Source organism: Scyliorhinus canicula, chromosome 28 (genome assembly GCF_902713615.1).
Source record: "Scyliorhinus canicula chromosome 28, sScyCan1.1, whole genome shotgun sequence".
NCBI classification, from domain to species: domain Eukaryota; kingdom Metazoa; phylum Chordata; class Chondrichthyes; order Carcharhiniformes; family Scyliorhinidae; genus Scyliorhinus; species Scyliorhinus canicula.
Window position 1 is genome coordinate 6,509,100 of NC_052173.1, and position 22,605 is coordinate 6,531,704.

The 22,605-nt window shown below is 49.1% G+C and overlaps 2 long non-coding RNA genes across 2 annotated transcripts; one reads left to right on the forward strand and one right to left on the reverse strand.

Moving 5' to 3' along the window:
- Positions 1-1,162: 1,162 nt before the first annotated feature.
- Positions 1,163-12,922, forward strand: LOC119958239. Its single transcript, XR_005458983.1, has 2 exons — positions 1,163-1,218; positions 12,309-12,922. It is a non-coding gene; the product is annotated as an uncharacterized LOC119958239 (long non-coding RNA).
- A 6,219-nt stretch (positions 12,923-19,141) lies between these two features.
- On the reverse strand, positions 19,142-21,340 carry LOC119958212. Its single transcript, XR_005458978.1, has 2 exons — positions 21,205-21,340; positions 19,142-19,404 (listed from the first exon to the last, which is right to left on the reverse strand). It is a non-coding gene; the product is annotated as an uncharacterized LOC119958212 (long non-coding RNA).
- Between the last annotated feature and the right edge of the window lie 1,265 nt (positions 21,341-22,605).

Consider the following 22,605-nt stretch of genomic DNA (forward strand, 5'->3'; position numbering starts at 1 on the left):
CCATGTTAAATTGTCCCTTGGTGTCCAAAGATGTACAGGTTAGGTGGATTGGCCATGATAAATTGCCCCTTAGTGTCCAAAGATGTACAGGTTAGGTGGATTGGCCATGTTAAATTGTCCCTTGGTGTCCAAAGATGTACAGGTTAGGTGGATTGGCCATGATAAATTGCCCCTTAGTGTCCAAAGATGTACAGGTTAGGTGGATTGGCCATGTTAAATTGTCCCTTGGTGTCCAAAGATGTACAGGTTAGGTGGATTGGCCATGTTAAATTGTCCCTTAGTGTCCAAAGATGTGCAGGTTAGGTGGTTTGATCATGTTAAATTGTCCCTTAGTGTCCAAAGATGTGCAGGTTAGGTGGATTGGCCATGTTAAATTGTCCCTTAGTATCCAAAGATATGCAGGTTAGGTGGATTGCTCATGATAAATTGCCCCTTAGTGTCCAAAGATGTGCAGGTTAGGTGGATTGGCCGTGTTTAATTGCCCCTTAGTGTCCAAAGATGTGCAGGTTAGGTGGATTGGCCATGTTAAATTGTCCCTCAGTGTCCAAAGATGTACAGGTTAGGTGGATTGGCCGTGCTAAATTGCTCCTTAGTGACTAAAGATGCGCAGGTTAGGTGGATTGGCCATGATAAATTGTCCCTTAGTGTCGAAAGATGTACAGGTTAGGTGGATTGGCCATGCTAAATTGTCCCTTAGTGTCCAAAGATGTGCAGGTTAGGTGGATTGGCCATGCTAAATTGTCCCTTAGTGTCCAAAGATGTACAGGTTAGGTTGATTGGCCATGATAAATTGTCCCTTAGTGTCCAAAGATATACAGGTTAGGTGGATTGGCCATGTTAAATTGTCCCTTAGTGTCCAAAGATGTACAGGTTAGGTGGATTGGCTATGCTAAATTGTCCCTTAGTGTCCAAAGATGTGCAGGTTAGGTGGATTGGCCATGTTAAATTGTCCCTTAGTGTCCAAAGATGTGCAGGTTAGGTGGATTGGCCATGATAAATTGTCCCTTAGTGTCCAAAGATGTGCAGGTTGGGTGGGGTTATGTGGTGATAGGGCAGGGGAGTGGAGCTGGGTAGGGTGCTCTTTCAGAGGGTCGGTGCAGACTCGATGGGCAGAATGGCCTCCTGCTCTGTAGGGATTCGATGATTCTTGTCGCTGGTCCATGTGTGGTGTTTCATCGTCATGTATGTCTTTCCTATAGGCAGCCCCTGAGGACACCAGTAAGTACAAATTGTCCGTTAGCTTCTGCTTCTGACTGATGCATTTAAATGATATCCGCACTCTCCTCTCTGGATGGGCACAATTAACCTGGTGCAGTTATAGTTCAGTCACATTAGTCTGCAGTCATGCCGGCACTGTAAAATTGCTTTAGCGCCTGCAGTAGATTGCCATTGATCCTTGCATGCTGTGATTTGTTGAAGGGGCACTGATGATCATTTGGTGAGTGATGACTGCTTTTTAAATCGATGTGTTGAATATGCATCTTATATTCAAAACTTCCTGATATTTGTCCTCTGCTCTGGAATGTAGAAAATGTTCCAGCTCCCAGCTCTTCCACCCCTCACTGCCACTTTCCTGTTCATCAGCAGCCTGTGCTGATGTGGGCTGAACTTGAAAATCGGCCTCCAATCAGTGTTTTGTACCTTTGAGTCCAGAGCCACTTGTCTCATCAAATGGAGACCTGGTCAGAATGGTTCCAGCACTATTCTGTGAACTTGGCCGAGTGCTCATTGCTCACAGTCATCAACTTCAGCAGGATATTTACCTCACAGCTGATCCCGCACGCACACACGTGTGCACACAGAAGCAGACACATCTACACACACACACAAGGTGGCATGGTGGCGCAGTGCCTCGCACTGCTGCCTCACGGCACCGAGGTCCCAGGTTCGATCCCGGGTCTGGGTCACTGTCCGTGTGGAGTTTGCACATTCTCCCCGTGTCTGCGTGGGTTTCTCCCCCACAACCCAAAGATATGGAGGGTAGGTGGATTGGCCACGCTAAATTGCTCCATAATTGGAAAAAAAGAATTGGGGACTCTAAATTTATTTTTAAAAACACATGTATACACACACATACATGCGCACGCACACAAATGCGCACACACCCAGAAACAGTGACATGGACACACATACACACACACAGCCAGGGTTTTGTCAACAGGGTGTCATTTCCAATGTCCTGACCAGACCTGTGCACCATTTCCACTTTCACTCATTTGCCTCCCCCACACAATTATAATTAAAATTCTAAGTGCCAGCGGTGTGCTTGCAAAATACATTTGAGGTTGCAAGGGAAGCTCTTCATTGGTCAGACCCACCGTGAGCTACATGCTCTTTCTTGGAGGATGGCACAAGAAAGTCCTCCCACTAGAGAAGGTGAGCAACTGTGGGGTCATCCGCCGACCTTGGGTCCAGTGCAGGAAACAGCCCAATGACCTGCTCTGATCAGCAAGCAAGTGCCAGTGTCCCATCTTCAACAAGAGTCTCTCGCGTGGTTGTCAATACTCTATATATGTGAGTGGGCAGCCTTAGTACCACATGGTAATGGAGTTCAAAGTGTCTGGAAATTGCCTTTTGTATGCACTTGGATACAAAGTCAGAATGACAGGATTGGAAGCATGATGGGGATGCATGCAGGGAAGTGGGTTCAGTGGACATGTCACTAACCCTGCACTTTGTCAAGCAGACCCAGGGCAAGTAGGCACACAGGAGGAGGAGCTCCAGACCGGAGGCTCCTCACAGCGACCAAGGAGGAGGTGGCGGAGATTGCCGATGAGGAGGGAGCACGATTGCTAGTAGATGGTGAGGCTGGACCAGGCAAGAGGAAGGAGGATGAGGCAAACAAATGGACCCACAGGGTGAATGTGAAGAACCCAAACTGTGATGATTCCTAACCTGATTCCTTTTGCTCTCCACTGCAGGTCATCACCATCCAAGGATCAGGCCACAGCCAGTACAGGAACCACAGTTCTCCAGGTCTGGGGTCAAAGTAACCAGCAGCCCATCGGATGCATCATCGCCTGCCTCACCATTCACCTCTGTCAGCGCAGTTACACTCACACGGTCCGCGGAGGTTTTTGCGTGTAGATTTGTGGAGTGGGGGTGGCACGAGGCACCCATGAGGGAGAGATGGAAGTGCCATTCTGCACCCAGATGGAGATAAACATGTGCCAGCTGCCTTCACCTCAGCACAATCAATCACAGGGTAAGTGGCGTTGCCCTCTGCCACTCACCCCAACAGCTCCAGCAGGCCAGGCTGAGGGGGATGCCCCTGCTCCCTGTGCAGGAGACCCCCTCCCTGTATGCCTGCCCTCAAGGCCCGATGCCTCCAGAGGACGTCTGTCACAGTCACCCAGGGCAACTAGGATGGACAGTGCGCAAACTACCTCGCCCTCAGCTGCTACTGTTGGGTACTCTGACAGATCAGCACTCCGGTACTACTGGTGCGTTTTCCATTTTACTTTGAACTGATAAATTAAAGCACAAGATAGTGTTTTCTGTAAACATTCATAGAGAATGTATGGGGGACTATCATGAGGGGAAATCTAATCAACATTTGGCAATGTTGGTTCTGGTGAGAAAACGGTGCAAAACGCGGCGGAGCCAGCAGTGGGAAATTCCCCGGAATATTGAGCCTCTGGGGAAAATAATGATTTAACCACGTGAATCATGGCAAGCTCGTGGAGTTCTGCTGCTAATAGGCTCACCCCGGGACAATCCGTGGGGAGCTCCATAAAAACGCCTCACAGCCCTTCTTCCACATCCATTGGAGGGTATGGCTGCCAGGAGGCCAGCACCGCGATTCACAGAGGGAGCCCCGATTCACAGAGGGATGCCTGCAGGGTGCGGCCGATGGCTTTAGTGCCCTGCCCATGAATGTAGGAACCATCACGATGACCTCCCGCAGCACGCAGTACTGATGAGATGTCACACCTCACGGTGGGAGAGCTATTCCCTAGTCCTGCTCATCCCCAAACCCATGTGGGGTTCCCTAGACTTTCGCCCCATGTGGGTCCTGTCCATGGCCCTAGACCTCCATGGGCTGTCCCCTCACAGCACTCCTCCTCATATGAGATGTGCCCCCCGGTCCCTTTATGGAGAGTGCAGCAGACCCTCCAGTGGCTGTATTGGAGAGCATCCCCCGGCCGGTCCTGGTACCGGAACCGCATCTTGAACAGTCCAATCACCTGCTTGACAAGCACATGCATTGACCAATCAGCCTCATAGCGAGTCTCCACAGTTGTTTGTGGCTCCTGCACAGACATCATCCACCACCTTCTGAGTGGGTACCTCCTGGTACGAGCTGGACATTGAGGGAGTGGAATTCTTTGCCGCCGTGTGACGCACGATCCTGCACCTGGGGCATGCCTGCTAGTCCCTGACATCCTGGCCTGCCTGGTCCCAGTCTAAGTTGATATACATGTGGGCCCTCTCATAAAGGGCATCTGTTGCATTTGTGTGTGGCTAACTGGGAGATACCGCACAGGTCACCACTGCTGCGCTGAAACCAGCTTCTCGCATAGAGGTTCAAAGCGGACATTACTTTAAGGGCCACGTGCAATGGTGCCAGCTCTCACAAACATGGCAAAGGTGGTCCACTGTTTCGTGGGACAGACACAGTCTTCGCCGGCATTGAAGCTCCGACATCTGCAGGTAGGATGATCGATGTCGGAAGACCCTTTGACAGTATTCAAAGAGGCTCAGCTCCCCCTCCTCTGCAGGGCACTGGCCTTTGTCACATGCAGCAGCCCATCAATATCTCTGCTGCTCGATTGCCATGAGTTGTAAAGTCAACTCGACAGGTTTCTGAAAAGGGAAGACCAAAGGGAGCGATAGGGAATTCTGACAGTGACCTGATCTCGGCCCTCTCAGGACCTGGGTCATTCTGACAGTGACCTGATCTCGGCCCTCTCAGGACCTGGGTCATTCACCCACGCGAATCCCCTTATGTGAGTGCAGTTGACTGGATGCATGGAACCAGCATCTGCATCCTCACGGAGAACTTCAAAGATGCCCCCCGTCATGACCTTGAACAGGGTGAGTGACGGTAGACATCACCCTCGCGCCTCGCGTAGGGGCTCACCTCAGTGTCATCTGTGGAATGTTAATGCTTCTGTGAGCATTTCAGTTCAATGCTTGGGGGCCAACGCTTCTAAAGGGTTAAGAACTTGGCTCCAACTTTTTGTGTGGAAGCCAAATAAACTAAAAATTAAGAGAACTGAGGGACAAATTAAAAGGGGCAGCCCCTTCAAGGGATGCTGCCTTAAACCGAAACAAATCACAAATGAAACTTAAAACATCAAACTGCAATGTGATTTCAGAGCGTCAACATAGTATCCCAGCGGTGCCCAGCGTGCACGGAAGGACTCGCCTCAATGGTGCCCATGGACATTGAATGCTCCCTTTCCAGGGATATCCGGTCGTGAATGAAGCTGTGGAAGAGTGGCAGACAGTTGGGTTGGTCACTCGCTGCCAGGGTCTGTCTCTGGCAAGGTCCATGAGCAGGTTCATGAGGAGGACTGGCACCCTCCTCACCCCTCTCTGTACGGGGTGCCCGTAGATCAAGAGTATGGGGCTAAAGTGCAAACAAACGGCACCAAAAGGTTTTTCAAAAATCTAAAAAGGTGCAGCCCAAAACAACTTGCATCCGCTGAGCCTACTGCACCTGGTATTCCCAGGCCCGAGTCTGCTTAGCTGCTGAGATCAGACGAGATTGGGCATTTTCAGACACGTATGGCCGTAGGCAGGAAGGGTGAGGTTGCATTTCAGGAAAATGGCTGCCTCTTGTAGCAGAGGAGGCACAGCTGATTCAAGTGAATCCTGCAATTAGCAGGACGACCACACCCCTAGAGGGCACCCTCATTCTCCCAGGTCACCAGGGATGCAGAGTTGACAAGCCTGAGTGTGGGGTTCTGTTCGTACTGCAGTTAGTCTTCCCCCCCCCCCCCCCCCCCCCCGGCTCACCCAGTGAGAGGGTCTTCATGCCTCATGAGACAGGCAGGCAACCCATTCCTGAGTCCCCCACACTGCCCTTACAGCCGGGCCTCCCATGAAACCCCACCCAGGAACCTCACAGTTGCCCCCAGTATCCACCTCCTCCCACCAAGGAGGGGCACTCCCTCAGCAGTGATTTGGTCACAAGCCCGGCAAGGTGGACAAGGGAAGCGATGCCAGCCTTCAGACCCACTGAAGCAAGGGGTGCCCCACATGAAGGGAAGGGAAGGCCTGCGAGTGACCCCCTCCCCCTGAAATTCAGACACTGAACCCCAACCCCTGCCCCGTGCTGAACTGGAAAGTGTTGCCCACGTCCTCTCTGATGCCCCGAGCATTAACAGCCTGGAGGGTGATGACCGACTGCGAGGTCACCTCCAGAATCCCCGCCAGGTTCACAGTTATATAAACCTGTTGTAAATGGTGCCAGCGTGACATCATGCTGAATATTCAGTGGGGCGGGGGGGGACGTCCCGGAATCTGAAATCGTGATCGCTCCGGAGAATCGTGTTTTCAGATTCTTTCTAGATTTTGTGCCTGCGTCGTCATTCTCACCGACAACTAACGTGGGCTCATAATTGCCCCATAGTGTCAGATGTAACAGTCATGGCACACCCGTCTCTCACAATGTGATAGCTAGCAAGAAGGTAGAGATACAGACGTTTCCCCTGAATGAGATGTGTTGCGTTTTTGTGCAGTCTTGACTGAATCATGTGAAGTGTTACTTCTCTGATGATCATTCTATGGAACATGGATTTAAATGCAGGCACAGCCGCCCACCCACCACACACTCTCCGTGCACTCTGGAGGATACTAGTCCATTTTACGCTCAGTGGCTATAAATGAGGCAGGTACAGTTGCATTCAAAGCACTTGAGTGATGGTGTTGGGTCAGAATAATTGGGTAAGGTAGTCTGTGACATGGATGTCCACTTCCCCTAAAAATGTCTGTGGTATCAGCATTCACTGAGTGGACATGACACTGCTCCAGTCGCCATTCTTGATGTTGAGGACAGCCAGGTAAGTGTTAATTTAGAAAGGGAGGATGGCATGGCGAGGTCTGCAGCCAAGGTGATGGATGCCTGGCGATGGCCATGCAGAACTGGCATTGTTACGCAAAGTTTGTGTCGAGTATCTTTGGCGTCCCTTGCATGTCCTACCATGGGCCTTATGTGCTCTTCCAACAAATCCTGCTTATCTGAGGAGGGCTGATCTTTCTTGTGCTCTTTCCCTTGTAACATCTGACAGAGCCTGGTCATACAGACCACTATTAGTGACACTTTCTGGAGTGCACCTTGCAGAGCCGCTCCACACAGCTCAAGGGTGTGGAGTCCCATTTTAGAAGCTCAATGGTGTGTGAGATGTTGGCTCCATCCAACCTGACCTGCACCTCAAACAAATCTGGCAGCTAAAAGTTGCGCAAGGTGTACGGGTCGTGACAGATCCCTGGGAAACGAGCACAGACCTGCAGTGTTCCATGAGGTGATGCATTTTGGTGGGAAGAATATGGAGAGACCATACAAAAGGGTAAAATTCTAAGAGGGGTGCAGGAGGCAGAGGGACCTGGGTGTCTATGTGCATCAATCAGTGAAGGTGAGAGGACAGGTGGAGAGATGGAAAGTGATTTTCAAAAGAAGCAAGTGTGAAGTGAGAAAATGCTTTTCCACACCGAGTGGTCGGGGTCTGGAATGTGGGGTCTGGAAGCGTGGTGGAGGCAGACTCAATCAAGGCATTCGAGAGGGTGTTCAATGATTATCTGGATAGAAGAAATATGCAGGGGTACAGGGAAAAGGCACAGGGATGGCACTAAGTCAAGATGCTCGTTTGGAGAGCAGGTGCCTTCACGATGGGCCAAATGGCCTCCTTCTGCATCGTAACAATTCTGCGACTCTCCTGTGGTCACACACCAGTTTTACATTCAACGGGTGAAATCTTTCAGAATTTGCAATGCAGCTCGCTAACCCCAGGGCGCTTTTATGGTCACATGAGAGAAGTAAGTGACACCTTGCACTCAAGGAAGGTCAATGACACCGAGCATAGCAGACCTTGCAACTAGGCTTCCTTTCTCTGTGGTAGTGTATAAAATGATTGGCATGTCTAAATAGGGCATCAATTACCTCCTTTATGCACGGCAACCTGTGAGATGCTACATACGTCACCTGTCATACCCTCATCGCTGGCATAGAAATTAAGTGCCGCTGTAACCTTGAGGGCCACTGGTATGCGATTCCCTCCAAATCCATACGAACACCTTGATGAGCAATCTTATATATCTCAGTGGCTATGTCCCGGAACATCCTCATGCATCACCTGACAACTGGAGCTAGTTTGTTCTTGTCCTCTGGATGAGTTGGCAAGCCACTGCCTGTCTTCACCAATGCTTTGCCTGCAGGTCTGAGTGCAGACCAAGCTACTCTCCCACTGCTGCTGACCGCTGTTGGTCTTGTGGCCTCTGCTGTTGAACAGAAAGAGCTCTCCTTTCTCCACACACTGTCCTCCTGCTCCCGGGGCTGCAGGCAAGTGGAATGAAGCAGACCAATGCTTCTGGCAGTAAATCACTGTGAAGACAGCCAAACTGCCTGCTCGTCACCAAATTGTTCTCTTAATTGATCAATGAACTCCAGCCATCCAAAACAACCCTTCTCCAATCAATCATAGATTCAGAAAAGGTGCATTTCAAAAGAGACACTAAAATTGTGGTGCACGTTATATTCCGATGCTGATCCTGTGTCTGCTACTCTTTCCCTGGCACCTTGATCCTTGCCCTCATTACCTTTGACCCATCCAACATAAACGTTCTGATTGGTGACCCTTGACCCTATTACCATTTCCCTACGTATGTTATCTCTTCCCCTTGTGTCTCCACCTGTGTCCATCCCAATGATCCCATATGATCCTGTGGCCCATCCCAGGAACCTTGCAATTCCCGACCCCGACGCTGAACCTGCCTATTTGTACAATTTCTCCCTTTGGCTGTGACTGTTCCCTCTGCCACAGAGCACCCCCAATTTAACCCTCAGGACCCCAGCATTAATAGCACCCACCCACCCTTAGGGCCCTTTTTCCATTTTCCAATGGGGCTGGTTTAGCACACTGGGCTAAATTGCTGGCTTTGAAAGCAGGCCAAGGCAGGCCAGCAGCACGGTTCAATTCTTGTACCAGCCTCCCCGAACAGGCGACGGAATGTGGCGACTAGGGGCTTTTCACAGTAACTTCATTGAAGCCTACTCGTGACAATAAGCGATTTTCATTTCAATTCCTGCCATGATTACCCACCCCCTTGCAGAACCAACACACCCAGAATACTAGGCCTCCCGCCCCGCTTTCCCTCCTCCCCCCACATCCTGCACCCAAACATCACCCTCTGTCCACCCTTCCGTCCATTGCACCTTCCTGCACCTAAACACCACCCTGCCCACCCTTGCTCCCACCTTCCTACACCCAACACCACCCTGCCTTCCCTCCATCGCACCTCCCTGTAGCCGAACACTAACATATAATAACCCACCGCCTTGTGCCACAGAGTTCAACTTAGAAACCTGCTTACCTTAGTCACAACTGCATAGGGTGGCACGGTGGCACAGTGGTTACCACTGCAGCCTCATGGCACCGAGGACCCGGGTTCAATCTTGGCCCCGGGTCACTGTCCGTGTGGAGTTAGCACAGTCTCCCCGTGCCTGCGTGGGTCTCACCCCCAGAACTGAAAGATGTGCAGGTTATGTGGATTGGCCACGCTAAATTGCCCCTTAAATTAGAAAAAAATAATTGGGTACTTTAAATTTATTTTAAAAACCTTAGCCACAATGACACAGAGCTGACTGTTGCATGCCACCTTTAAATGATGATGAACTGGGTGCCACGGGATTCTCGTGAGCCACTGATTTTACCCAAGAGCAGGACTGGAACAAGTGGATGAGTAATCATGACATGCAAATGTCTACCATAGAAACCTACCACAGTCCAGCTTGAGGCTCGACATGTCACAAACACTTTACCACTCTATCTCAACCGGCCATCAGGGAATCAGAATTTCACATCCTGCCTAACTATATCACCCTTACCATGTTCCCTGCTCGTCGTCTTCACAGAACTCGCCCCAGAGACTTGCACACACCAATATGCATGCACAAGTGAACATGCACACTCCAAAACAAGTACCACACCACGGTGCACATGCACAGTCCAGAGCACGCACTTGCACACAGAAATGGGCACATATACAGACACGCAGATATGCCAACGCCAGGGCTTTCACACAGACATGCACAGACACGGGGTGCACATCCACACAAACACACCCACCGATGCACACAAACATACAGGTACAAACACAGATACACATACAGGTGCACACGTTCTCACCGATGTGTCACACGCATAGACCCATACATGTACACATATTGACAATGACAAGTGCACACTGGCAAACGTGTATACACACACAAAGATACATAGATATGCAGGCACAAACACACAGGCATGCAGACAAACAGCACTCAGACTCAGAGACATGGCAGTACGCACAAGATGTTTCAGGAGTAGACGTAGACACATGGGCCCCAGACATGAGCACACACATACAGACAGACAGACACAAGTGCACACAGAAACAAGTTCAGGCACATACACGCACACGTGCAAATACACAGGTGGCTGTGCACACAGAGGCACATGAAAACACAGGCATACAGGTACACAGATGTACATATTGATGAGCACATCAAGAGACACACACACAGTCAGATAAACAGATATAAATGCTTTCCTGCAAGAGTTCCTGGATAGTGATCAGGAGCAGGAATTGTTGATTTGTTCCCAACCAAAAATGTGCAAATGACTGACTCCTCTTCTTATTAATTACATTAATGGGGTTAACATGCTAGGCAGCACAGTGGTTAGCACTGTTGCTTCACAGCTCCAGGGTCCCAGGTTCAATTCCCGGCTGGGTCGCTCTCTGTGCGGAGTCTGCACGTTCTCCCAGTGTCTGCGTGGGATTCCTCCGGGTGCTCCAGTTTCCTCCCACAAGTCCTGAAAGACGTGCTGTTGGATGAATTGGACATTCTGAATTCTCCCTCTGTGACCCGAACAGGTGCTGGTATGTGGCGACTAGGGGCTTTTCACAGTAACTTCATTACAGTGTTAATGTAAGCCTACTTGTGACAGTAAAGATTATTATTATTATTAAGATAAAATTCTGGGAATTGAAAGAGATCCTCACCTTCACTTCTACTGCAGCCATTCTACATCTATCATTTCGCACTCACCATCCTGCAGCCTCTGCAAGGTGGGTGGGGTTGTTAATGCGCTAAATGTGGGGCAGTTTTGGACTATTGGGCCGTGCCCACTGGGAACTGGATGGAAACCAATTCCATGTGTAACTCGCACAGTAAAGGTGTTCATTCCACCAACCTGCAATTTGACCCTGGATAAGACAAAGACGCTCAAGTCCCCACTAATTACATTGAACACTTTGGTTTTCAGGAAGCATTCTGAGAGTGATGCTGCTTTCGCAAAAAGTGATGGGAAATGCGCACTTTACGGGTACGAGGAGTCGGTTCCACGACTCATTACGGAAGCTGTATCCTTTGCAAAACATGGCAATTCATTTTTTTCCAGTTAAGGGGCAACTTAGCGTGGCCAATCCACCTACCCTGCACATCTTTGGGTTGTGGGGGCAAAACCCACGCAGACATGGGGAGAATGTGCAAACTCCACACGGGCAGTGACCCAGAGCCGGGATCGAACCTGGGACCTCGGCGCCGTGAGGCAGCACTGCTAATCACTGTGCCACCGTGCTTCCCTTCCTGCACCTTTTTTCAGGCTAACTGTACAATGGCTGATGGGACGAGCCAGGTCCTTCCTTCTGAGGCCAATTCCGTAGTGCTGACTTATTGATATTGAGTAGATTCGGCCAGTCCGATGGGTTTAGATTCCACAGGAGCCCCCGCGACCTCACCCATTCCAAGGTGGAGGCCAAACAGCAGCTATTGAACTTGGGGATGCATCACAGCCAAGATTGCTCCTGACCTCATGCACTTCCCAGCAAGAATCACTGGACAGTGATCAGGGGCAGGAACCTGGATTGATTCCGTGCACCTACCCCAACCCCTCCTGATCCCAAGGACACTGAGGCCTGTAGTTGCACCCACACGTCCTGACCTGGCTAAGTTCAGGGAGGAGTCGCGCACTCAGCACCCCACCAATTGATTCATTTAAAAGTGAAGTCGGAGCAATTTGAACCACAGCAACTTCAGATAAAGTCTGTACAACCAACTAATTTCACCCCCCCCCTCACATTTTCTCTCCTCTTCCACTTAGACTGGATCTGGAACACCGATGGAACTCTCTCTGCTGAGTGACATGGACAACCACACGTGATTCTCACAGCGATCTCAAACTGATAGTGTCAGAGGATTAAGATGAATTCCTTTTGTCATAGTTACGCTGGACAGCCAGAGACTAAATTCACCGCTGAAGCACTTGGTGGACAGAGAATCTATTTTTAAATATCAGAAACAATCGACATTTCTTTTGTCAACAGTTTTATTGTTGGCAGAGGACCTGGGGCACTGTGACTGCCATTAAGTAATCGTGTAACAAACAGACTGATTTACACCATTGGGACATGTGCAGTGTGGAAAATAGTCAAGCATTTCTTTGGAGGTACGCGAGAGGACGCTTCTCATTGTTTTTCAATTCCACGTTCCACCTGGGTCAGGGTTTTACAGCCTCTCTCGCCCAGTGGGATATTATCCCACCGAAGGCTCACCGCATCCACTGGAGGGAGACATGCCGCGGACATGAAATCCTGGAATTTCGAGTACCAATGCCTTGTAAATGTTGTTAAATGTACACTGCCGTCATTCCGACGCTTCATAAGGAGGTTTTGCTGCGCTTTTGACAGCAGCACAAAAATGAATTCCTAACGTCTATACAGTGTTACGTTTGTTTCTAAACTGCGGGAAAATGGGGGTGGGGGCTTGTATACAGACCTCTGGGCTGGGTCTTTCAAACAGGTAGTAACCCAAACATGGTGAGGAATGCACTCGCCACTTTCCAAGGGTATCTGAAATAGTGCACACATGGTGGGAAGGGCAGCGAATGTGTGCTGGGAGGGTGGAGGGGTTGTGATTCAAGTTTGGCAGATGGGGGAAATGACATTTCAATGTATGTCATGCAAATCATAACAAAAAAACAAAGAAAAGTACAGCACAGGAACAGGCCCTTCGGCCCTCCAAGCCCGTGCCGACCATGCTGCCCGTCTAAACTAAAATCTTCTACACTTCCTGGGTCCGTATCCCTCTATTCCCATCCTATTCATGTATTTGTCAAGATACCCCTTAAACGTCACTATTGTCCCGGCTTCCACCACCTCCTCCGGCAGGGAGTTCCAGGCACCCACTACCCTCTGTGTAAAAAGACTTGCCTCGTACATCTCCTCTAAACCTTGTCCCTCACACCTTAAACCTATGCCCCCGAGTAACTGACCCCTCTACCCTGGGGAAAAGCCTGATGTTTAAGGGGCATGTTGACAAATACATGAATAGGATGAGAATAGAGGGATATGGACCCCGGAAGTGTAGAAGATTTTAGTTTAGACAGGCAGCATGGCCGGCGCAGGCTTGGAGAGCCGGAGGGCCTGTTCCTGTGCTGTACCTTTCTTTGTTCTTTGAAAGAGAAGTATCAATGATCTGATTAGGGAACTGCCATCCAGTGTCCAGTCTGATGAAACAAGGCATTGGTTTGTTGCCCAAGGATACCAGGCTTGATAGCAATTGATGCATCGAAGTGTCCAAAAGAGACACAACACTGGTGACCAGCTGGTCAGCACATTTGACAAACGCCCTATGTATTTACATTGATTGAAGTTATCTGGGCAGGGATTAAGGCAACAATTTGTCTATTGTGGCTCTCTACCCAACTATTGCACAGCTTAAAATGGCACCAAGGCGCGAAGGAATTCTTCTGCTTCATTGACGTCAACGGCTGCAATCCAGATCCCACATAGAAGTACTCATCCAGTTTCCAAAGAGACAGCAGAGTGAGTTGAAGTAATGAGACTGGTGGGTTGTGGTTACAGTGCATTCATCTGCGGTGCAAAAAATAAAAAATCGCCCCAGCTCAATTCATCGTAACATTCAGTTCCCATGTTCTGACCATGACTATTCTGAGATTCCTATTCCAGGCTTCCTATTCCCAGTCATTATCCAGATTATTACCACAAAGCTGACTGTCTCATCTTGCCCATGAGACCCCTCCTGTACTCAACCTTAATCCCATTAAACTGTAGCCCTCACAACTTTCCTTCATGTCCTCATGTTCGCCGATATTGTAAACAGTTCTCTCTCTTCAGCTGTTGTTCCTCTCTCCTTTAAATCTGTCACCATCACTACTCTGCTCAAATAAAATTTGTGACACCTCTATCGTTATAGAACATAGAACAGTACAGCACAGAACAGGCCCTTCGGCCCTCAATGTTGTGCCGAGCCATGATCACCCTACTCAAACCCACGTATCCACCTTATACCCGTAACCCAACAACCCCCCCTTAACCTTACTTTTATTAGGACACTACGGGCAATTTAGCATGGCCAATCCACCTAACCCGCACATCTTTGGACTGTGGGAGGAAACCGGAGCACCCGGAGGAAACCCACGCACACAGGGGGAGGACGTGCAGACTCCACACAGACAGTGACCCAGCCGGGAATCGAACCTGGGACCCTGGAGCTGTGAAGCATTTATGCTATCCACCATGCTACCCTGCTGCCAAACTACCCTCCTATCTCCAACCCTCCTTGCCTCTCCGTAGTCCTTTAACATGTTGTCACCTCCCAAATCTGTACCCACCTTTCCCGAAACTCCATGTTTGAATCCCTCCAATCAGGTTTATTCCCGATACTGAAACCACTCTTATCAAAGTTACAGATGACATCCTGTGTGACTGGGACAAAGGGAAACTTTTCTCCTTGTCCTTCTCTCCCTGCCCGCAGCCTTTGACACGGGTTGGCCACCCCATCCAACACCCTCTCCACTGTCATCCAGCTGGATGGGGGCGGCTCCCACCTGCTTCCATTCTTATCTATCTAATCGTAGTCCGAGAATCACCAGCAATGGCTTCTCTTCCTGTTCCCGCACCGTTACCTCTGGTGTTCCCCCCCCCCCCCCCAAAGGATCTATCCCTTACCCCCTCCTATTTCACATCGACGTGCTGTCCCTCAGTGACATCATCGGAAAGCACAGCGTTAGTTTTCACATGTACACTGAGGACAGCCAGCTCTACCTCACCCCCACCTCTCTCTCGACTCCTCCACTGTCTCAATGATCAGACTGCTTATCCCACACCCAGTACCGGATGAGCAGGAATTCCCTCCAATTAAATATTGGGAAGCCTGAAGCCATTGATTTCAGTCCCTCCTCCAAACTCCATTCCCTAACTACCGACACCGCCCCTCGCCATGGCAACAGACTGAGACTAAACCAGTCTGTTCCCAACCTTGGGAGGTATATCTGAGGTAGCGATCAGCTTCAGATGACGTATCTGCACTGTTACCAAGATTACAGACACATAGAAAATAGAAGCAGGAGGAGGCCATTCAGCCCTTCGAGCCTGCTCTGCCATTCATTATGATCATGGCTGATCAAGTTCAATACCCTGATCCCGCCTTCCCCCATATCCCTTGATCCTTTTAGCCCCAAGAATTCCTTTTTCCACCTCTGTATTATCACCCGACTGTGTATTGTCAAACAAAATTCAACACAAGTTACAAAGGAGTTACATGGAGAAATTACCAAAAGCTTGGTCAAAGTAATAGGTTTACAGGGATCTCTTAAGAATGGAGCGAGAGAGCAGAAGCTTCGGGAGGGGGGGGGGGGGGGGGGGGGGAACAGGGTAACAGGGTTTTGGATGACTACAGGTTTCTGGAGTGTGCAAGATGCGAGGCAGGTCAGGAGAGCATTGGAATAGTCAAGTATAGTGTAACGAATGTAGGAATTTCAGCTTTATTGCACTGTACGTATTTGGTGCAGTAAGGGTTAAAACCTGGCTTAGAGTGTGTTTAACTGCTGCAGTCATGTTTTTAAAAGAAGCTTGTTTTGAAAGACAACAACGCTTTTAGGAGACAGAAGTGCAATTAACCACCGTAAAAGCTTGGGCTAATGCAATTTAGTTTTGATTGAGGGGTTTCACTGGGGAGTTAATTAGATTTCAGTTCGGTGAGATGATGTCATTGCTGGGTGGAGCTAAGGCATCAGAGCTTTTTGAGAAAGCATTTTCAGTTGAGTTCTGATCTTGCTAAAGCTGAGACCATGTAAGGCAATTTGTTCTTACTGTTGGTTGGTTAAATGGTTTAAACTGTATTTAAAGCAGTGCAGAGTTGTCCGAGGACAATAGGGAACTGAAACAAGCCAGTTTAAACAGCTATTGAAGACATCCAGCCAGAGTTCCTGCAGGGCTACGCACCGGAGTCTGATCTGTTCTGTAAAACAGTGCCAAGAGATCTCATTCTCAAATAATAACTCTGTAAAGCAAGTATTCCTCTGCGCCATTGGTATTTACAGTGGATTGAGAGATGAGATGGTCTATTTTCCTGTTGTTTAAGTGGGAATAAAGATAGCAATTAAGCGTATTGTACTGACTATATTGAGTAGTATTCTTTTAGGGTTTATTATAAGCTATTTTCGGATGTGTTATAAAGCTATTTTAATACTGTGTAGTAATAGATTGAGGGAAGGACTACCTCGTTCATATGGGGAGGGAAGGTGGCCAGAGTGAGGAAGGTGCTGCTACAGAGGGGAAGGCAGGCAGGCAGGGGGTTTGGATATCCCAAACCTGATGTACTACTACTGGGCGACAAATGTGGAGAAAGTGCGGAGCTGGGTCAGAGGGGTTGATTCCCAGTGGGTCAGAATGGAGGAGAGTTTGTGCAGGGGGTTGGGAATGAAAGCACTAGCAACAGCGCCGCTCCCGATAGCTCCAGGGAAATCCTCAGGGAGTCCGGTAATAATAGCTTCATTGAGAATCTGGAGGCAGTTTTGCCAACACTTCGGGTTGGGGGCAGGGTCAAGGAAAATGCCGATTCGGGGGAAACCACAGATTTGAGCCACGGAAGTGGGATGGAAGTTTTCAAAAATGGGAAGAGAAGGGGATTAAGATGCTCAAAGATTTGTTTCTTTCGGGGTCGGTTTGCAGGACTGAGGGAGCTGGAAGCGAAGTATGGGCTGGAGCAGGGAGAAATGTTTAAATACATGCAGGTTCGAGATTTTGCCAGGAAGGAGTTTCAGAGCTTCCCAGAGGAACCGGCCTCCACATTGCTGGAGGAGGTGCTGTCGACAAGGGGACTGGAGAAGGGGGTAGTGTCAGCGGTGTACGGAGCTATTTTGGAAGAGGATAAGGCACCACTGGAGGGGATCAAAGCGAAGTGGGAGGAAGAGTTGGGAGAGGTTATAGAGGAGGGGATCTGGTGTGAGGTGCTCCGGAGAGTGAATGCCTCCACCTCGTGTGCGAGGTTGGGGCTGATACAGCTGAAGGTGGTGTATAGAGCGCACCTCGCAAGGGCGAGGATGAGCTGATTCTTTGAAGGAGTTGAAGATGTGTGTGAGCGTTGCGGGGTGGGGGGGGGGGGTCCCGCTAATCACGTTGATATGTTTTGGTCCTGTCCAAAGCTAGGGGAGTACTGGAAGGAGGTTTTTAGGGTAATTTCCAAGGTGGTGCACGTGAAACTGGACCCAGGTCCCCGGGAGGCCATATTCGGGGTGTCGGACCAGCCTGGGCTGGAAACGGTGCGGAGGCAGATATCATAGCCTTCGCCTCGTTGATCGCCCGAAGGCGGATCCTGCTGGGATGGAGAGCGGCCTCTCCACCCTGTGCCCTGGCGTGGCAGGGGGACCTGTTGAAATTCTTGACCCTTGAGAAGGTTAAGTTTGAACTGAGGGGAAGGACAGAGGGGTTCTACAAATCATGGGCACTAATTTTTTAAAATAAATTTAGAATACCTAATTCATTTTCTCCAATTAAGGGGCAATTTAATGTGGCCAATTGACCTATCCTGCACATCTTTGAGTTGTGGGGGCGAAACCCACGCAGACACGGGGAGAATGTGCAAACTCCACACGGACAGTGAACCAGAGCCGGGATCGAACCTGGGACCTCGGCGCCGTGAGGCAGCAGGGCTAACCCACTGCGCCACCATGCTGCCCATGGGCACTACTTATGATGCACTTTCAAGAACTGGATAACATCAAACATTAGTTGGTGGGGGTTGGGAGGCTGTGTATATATTAAGGATGACTTTGGGTAATCCCGGATTCCTTTTTGTCATTCGTTTGTGTAAACATGCGGGCTGATGTTTGGGGGTTTGGGAGGATGGGATCGTTGTTATTGTTATGGGGATTGACATATCTGTTGCTGATTATTGTGTATTGTTGGTGGGTGTAAATTCGGGAGAAAATGTGAAAAAGGAGAATAAAAATATATTTTTTAAAAATACTGTGTAGTAATAAAGTTTGTTCTAATATACCATATCTCTATTTCTTTGTGCAATTGTTCCTGGAGTGAGGTATTCTTTCCCCACAATCTTACCCAATTCAAATACTATATTGGGGTTTCTGTCCAGTATCCGAGCAACTGTTGGGTTCTGGTTTGGGATTGCAATACTAGAAATAACAAAAGCATGAATGAGGGTTTTAGCAAAGGTAAGAGTGAAGTCAGGACATGTCATGAATCAGCAATGGACACTCGGGGTGCATTCAAATGTCCGGACACTCTACAGGGTCGCATTTCAAGTAGAAGTAGAAAAACAATAGGGAAAGGAGGAAGGAGGAAGGAGGAACAACAGGGCAGGAGGAAGCTGACTACACAGCAGGCAGGTTCTCAGCAGGAAGTACTGTGCAGGGGATGCAGTACTCACACCTCCAGCAGGATTTTTGGCGTGTCAGCGCAAAGAGGGTTGACGAAGGAGGTGTGTGGCTGTGAGCAGATGCAGAGTCAGAACAAAAAGCACAACAGGCAGCAAAGTTTTGTTTCTGCGGCCTCTCAAGCTGCACATTCCCCACATAATAATCTTGACGAGTGAGTTTTGTGCATCTCCCAGGAGCACATTGCAGGAATCAGCAAACACCCGTAATGGGGAAAAAAGGTCTTGGGAAGAAAGTGCGTGTAGTTCTGCGTAGCACCCAGAAAAAAAAAAGCTTTATTAAAAGCCTCAAGTTAGGTTAATGAAAACAAATTGTAGTGTTCGCGCCTCAACGTGAGGCGTATAACATGCTTCAAAAATCCATTGCAGATCAGTTAAATAAGTCGAGTCATGCTCACAGGCCTGACTACTGTCCAAAAAGACTCTCACTTTTGCAGGGAGGGGTCGCTATTTTTGCCGAAGTTTCCTGATGCGCTCATTGTACATAGAGTAGACAACACCTGGAAAAGATTGAAAATTCAGCATTACTGGGCTACTGCAATGGGAGTTTCTGTTTCTCTTTTTAACATTGCTTTTTCGGCTCAGTTTGCAAGTCCCAAGAGGTCCCAGTTACCCATCTTCAGTCTCTGCTGAATTAGCCAATTGCGACCAAGGAATGGTTGGCGTCTTCCCTTCGATGTCAGTGTGCGAAAGCTGGGAGGTGAGGGGGGGGGGGGGAGAGGGAGAGAGAGAGAGAGAGAGAGAGAGAGAGAGAGAGAGAGAGAGAGAGGAATCAGCCTCAGAGATCGCTACTGGAAAGTAGAGGGAGGATTGGGCTAGCGTGTGATGCGCCTACACAGTTAGAAAACCGACCGACAACTCACATTAAAAATGGGGCCCTTGGGCAAAGTGCCAGGGGAGCACATATCTGTGAAAATCATTGCCAGCAGGGAGTGAGGAGGAGGAGAGGGCCTCACTGAGCCCAACTTTACAACTCAGTGAAATGGAGAACAGGTGGGAAAGGGCAGAAGGAAGAGGGTGCTGTCAAACTTAATTAAGTGGAAACCTACCGAACTGTCAAAATGCAGGATGCTTTGATGCAATTAGTAATCTTGAACAATTGCTCTAAACTGTATGATACACCTGGACAGTAGCTTACTCAGCCAACCCCCAAACCCTGCTCATGGTTAGCCGCTCCTACTTGAAAGACTCAAGTCCAATTGCCATCGATCTACTCCAGAGTCTACGGCATCTGTCACTTGCTCTGCAGGAGTTGACAATGAGCTACCGTTAACCTCTCTCTCTCTGGGATAAGGGAGCGCGAGGTTGGCCAGGGACCTAGCTCGTGATTGTTCCCTGCAGAAAGCTGTGGGGTCACGAGGCGAAGATGTGAGTGGCTCTGGGTGAGATGTGCTTCATAATCAGGGAGCCTGCTGCTGACTCGGACTGTCTCACTATATTAAGTAGAACGCTCAAGAGGCATTTCCATCAATAGGCAAACTCAACGGGGGGGAAAGGAAGAATAGAAACACAGGATAGGACAGGAGAGGGATCAGTGAAAGGGGTGAAGGATTGTGGGGAAAATATATAGATACAGGTCCAAAACTATCACCCTCAAGGCTCCATACACTCCTAGAATATTCACAGGAGCCCAGAAAAGGCTTAAACTCATTTGTTTATTTAGTTAAAGAAAAGGTTGCAACACAGTGGGGCAGTACATCCACTCCCAGGCGAGGCCATCCAAAGATACCGGTTCAGATTCTGGCCAGCTTCCACTCCTCAGTGAGGGGAGCTCATACTCCATGAGCTTCACCAGGAGATCAATCGGGTCACCCCCATGGGTCGCATGGGGGTTATTCCAACTGCAACCCCCCCACTCGAACTGTCCACAGTGTATGGAAACGCCGCTTAAGGAGCAACTGCTCAGACGTCCCATAGTAAAAGTTAAACAAAAGACAGGAGAGGGAGGGAAGAAATAAGACGGAAGCATTATCCAATGCTTGGGAGTTTGAGGTGAAGGAGGTGCCAATCAGCCACTGGCAACAGTGCAGCAGCAGCTCACTCCTCCACTAGCTCAGCAAGCCGACATGGTGATCCTGCACTTTGGCAGGGAAAGAGCCCACAATCAGCCGTGTTCCCACGAGGTGCATTTCCTGCGGACAATTTCAATCATTGTTTCAAAAAGGAGGGAATTTTAAAAATTTAAAAAAATTCTCACTCCTGAAATATCACCAGCATCCCAAAAATCTTCCCCCTGGGGTATTTGCGAAGGACATTTTGTGGCAGTCTGCGGAATGATTTAATGAGTGCTCATCTCTTACCCAGTGTTATTGCTCCCACCAGAAAGCCCTGTGCAGCCACTCTCATGTGGATCAGATGCACTGACATCTTCTGGTCAGTTTTGCGCAGCTTGTTTAAGCCCAATGCTACAATAGCAAGACATCCCGCAATCCCTAAGCCAAATAAAACCACTACAAATTAGCAGGCAGGCATACACACATTACCAACAGCATCATCCCCCCCCCCCCCCCCCCAACCGCCCTGCTTAGGTTGTCAAGGAAAGTAGGGGTAGAAATTACAGGGGTGCTGGCCAGAATTTTCCAATCCTCCTTAGATACTCAGGTGGTGGCAGAGGACCAGAGAATTGCAAATGTTCGAAAAAAATAAAGGGTGGGAAGAATCAACCTGGCAGTTACAGACCAGTCAATAATGGAGAATGGTAAAACATTTTTTTAATTAGGAAGGAAATTAACAGCCACTTGCATAAGCAGGGTAATTAAGGAAATTCAGCACAGATCTGTTCAGAGTTTGAATAACTTCATTTGTTTTTTCAATAAAGTCACAGAGAGGGTAGATGAGGGTGGTGCAGTTGATATAATGCACCCGAGCTTTCAAAAGGCTTTTGATAAAGTACCACATATTAGGGCTGCAAGTAAAGGTGAGCCCCATGAGATAAAAGGGGCAGTAGATGCTTGATGCTAAATTGTCCAAGGAACAGAAAACAGTTGTGGTAACTGGCTGTTTTTCAGACTTAGGGTTTGGACTTGCGAGGTACAGGGCATAATTTTGAAATTTGCAGATGACGTGAGATAGTAATAGATCTCAAGAGGACAGGTTGCTGGAATAAGCAGACAGATGACTGTCTGTGCAGAGTCTGCACATCCTCCCCGTGTGTGCGTGGGTTTCCTCCGGGTGCTCCGGTTTCCTCCCACAGTCCAAAGATGTGCGGGTTAGGTGGATTGGCCATGCTAAATTGTCCCTTAGTGTCAAAAGGTTAGGTGGGGTTACGGGGATAGGGTGGGGGAGTGGGCAGAGGCAGGCTCGATGGGCCGAATGGCCTCCTTCTACACTGTAGGGATTCTATGGCAGATGAAAGTGCAACACAAGACATTTTGGCAGGAAAGTGAGCAGAGACAATACAAGGTATATGTGCCATACCATTAAAAGGGGGTGTAAAAAGAGGGGGGGGGGGGGGGGGGGGGGGGGTTTGTGCAGGACACATTAACAAGGCATGTGAATTATTGCCTCTTGTAACACTGCATTACCACTAGGGTCAAGCAAGGTTGTACAATGGCCCTCATACCATTTACAATCTACCTAATAATGGCTGTTCGCCTCAAAGATCAACATCCCTCTGGTGTCAGCATGGTGGCACAGCTCCAGGGTCCCAGGTTCGATTCCCGGCTTGGGTCATTGTCTGTGCGGAGTCTGCACGTTTTCCC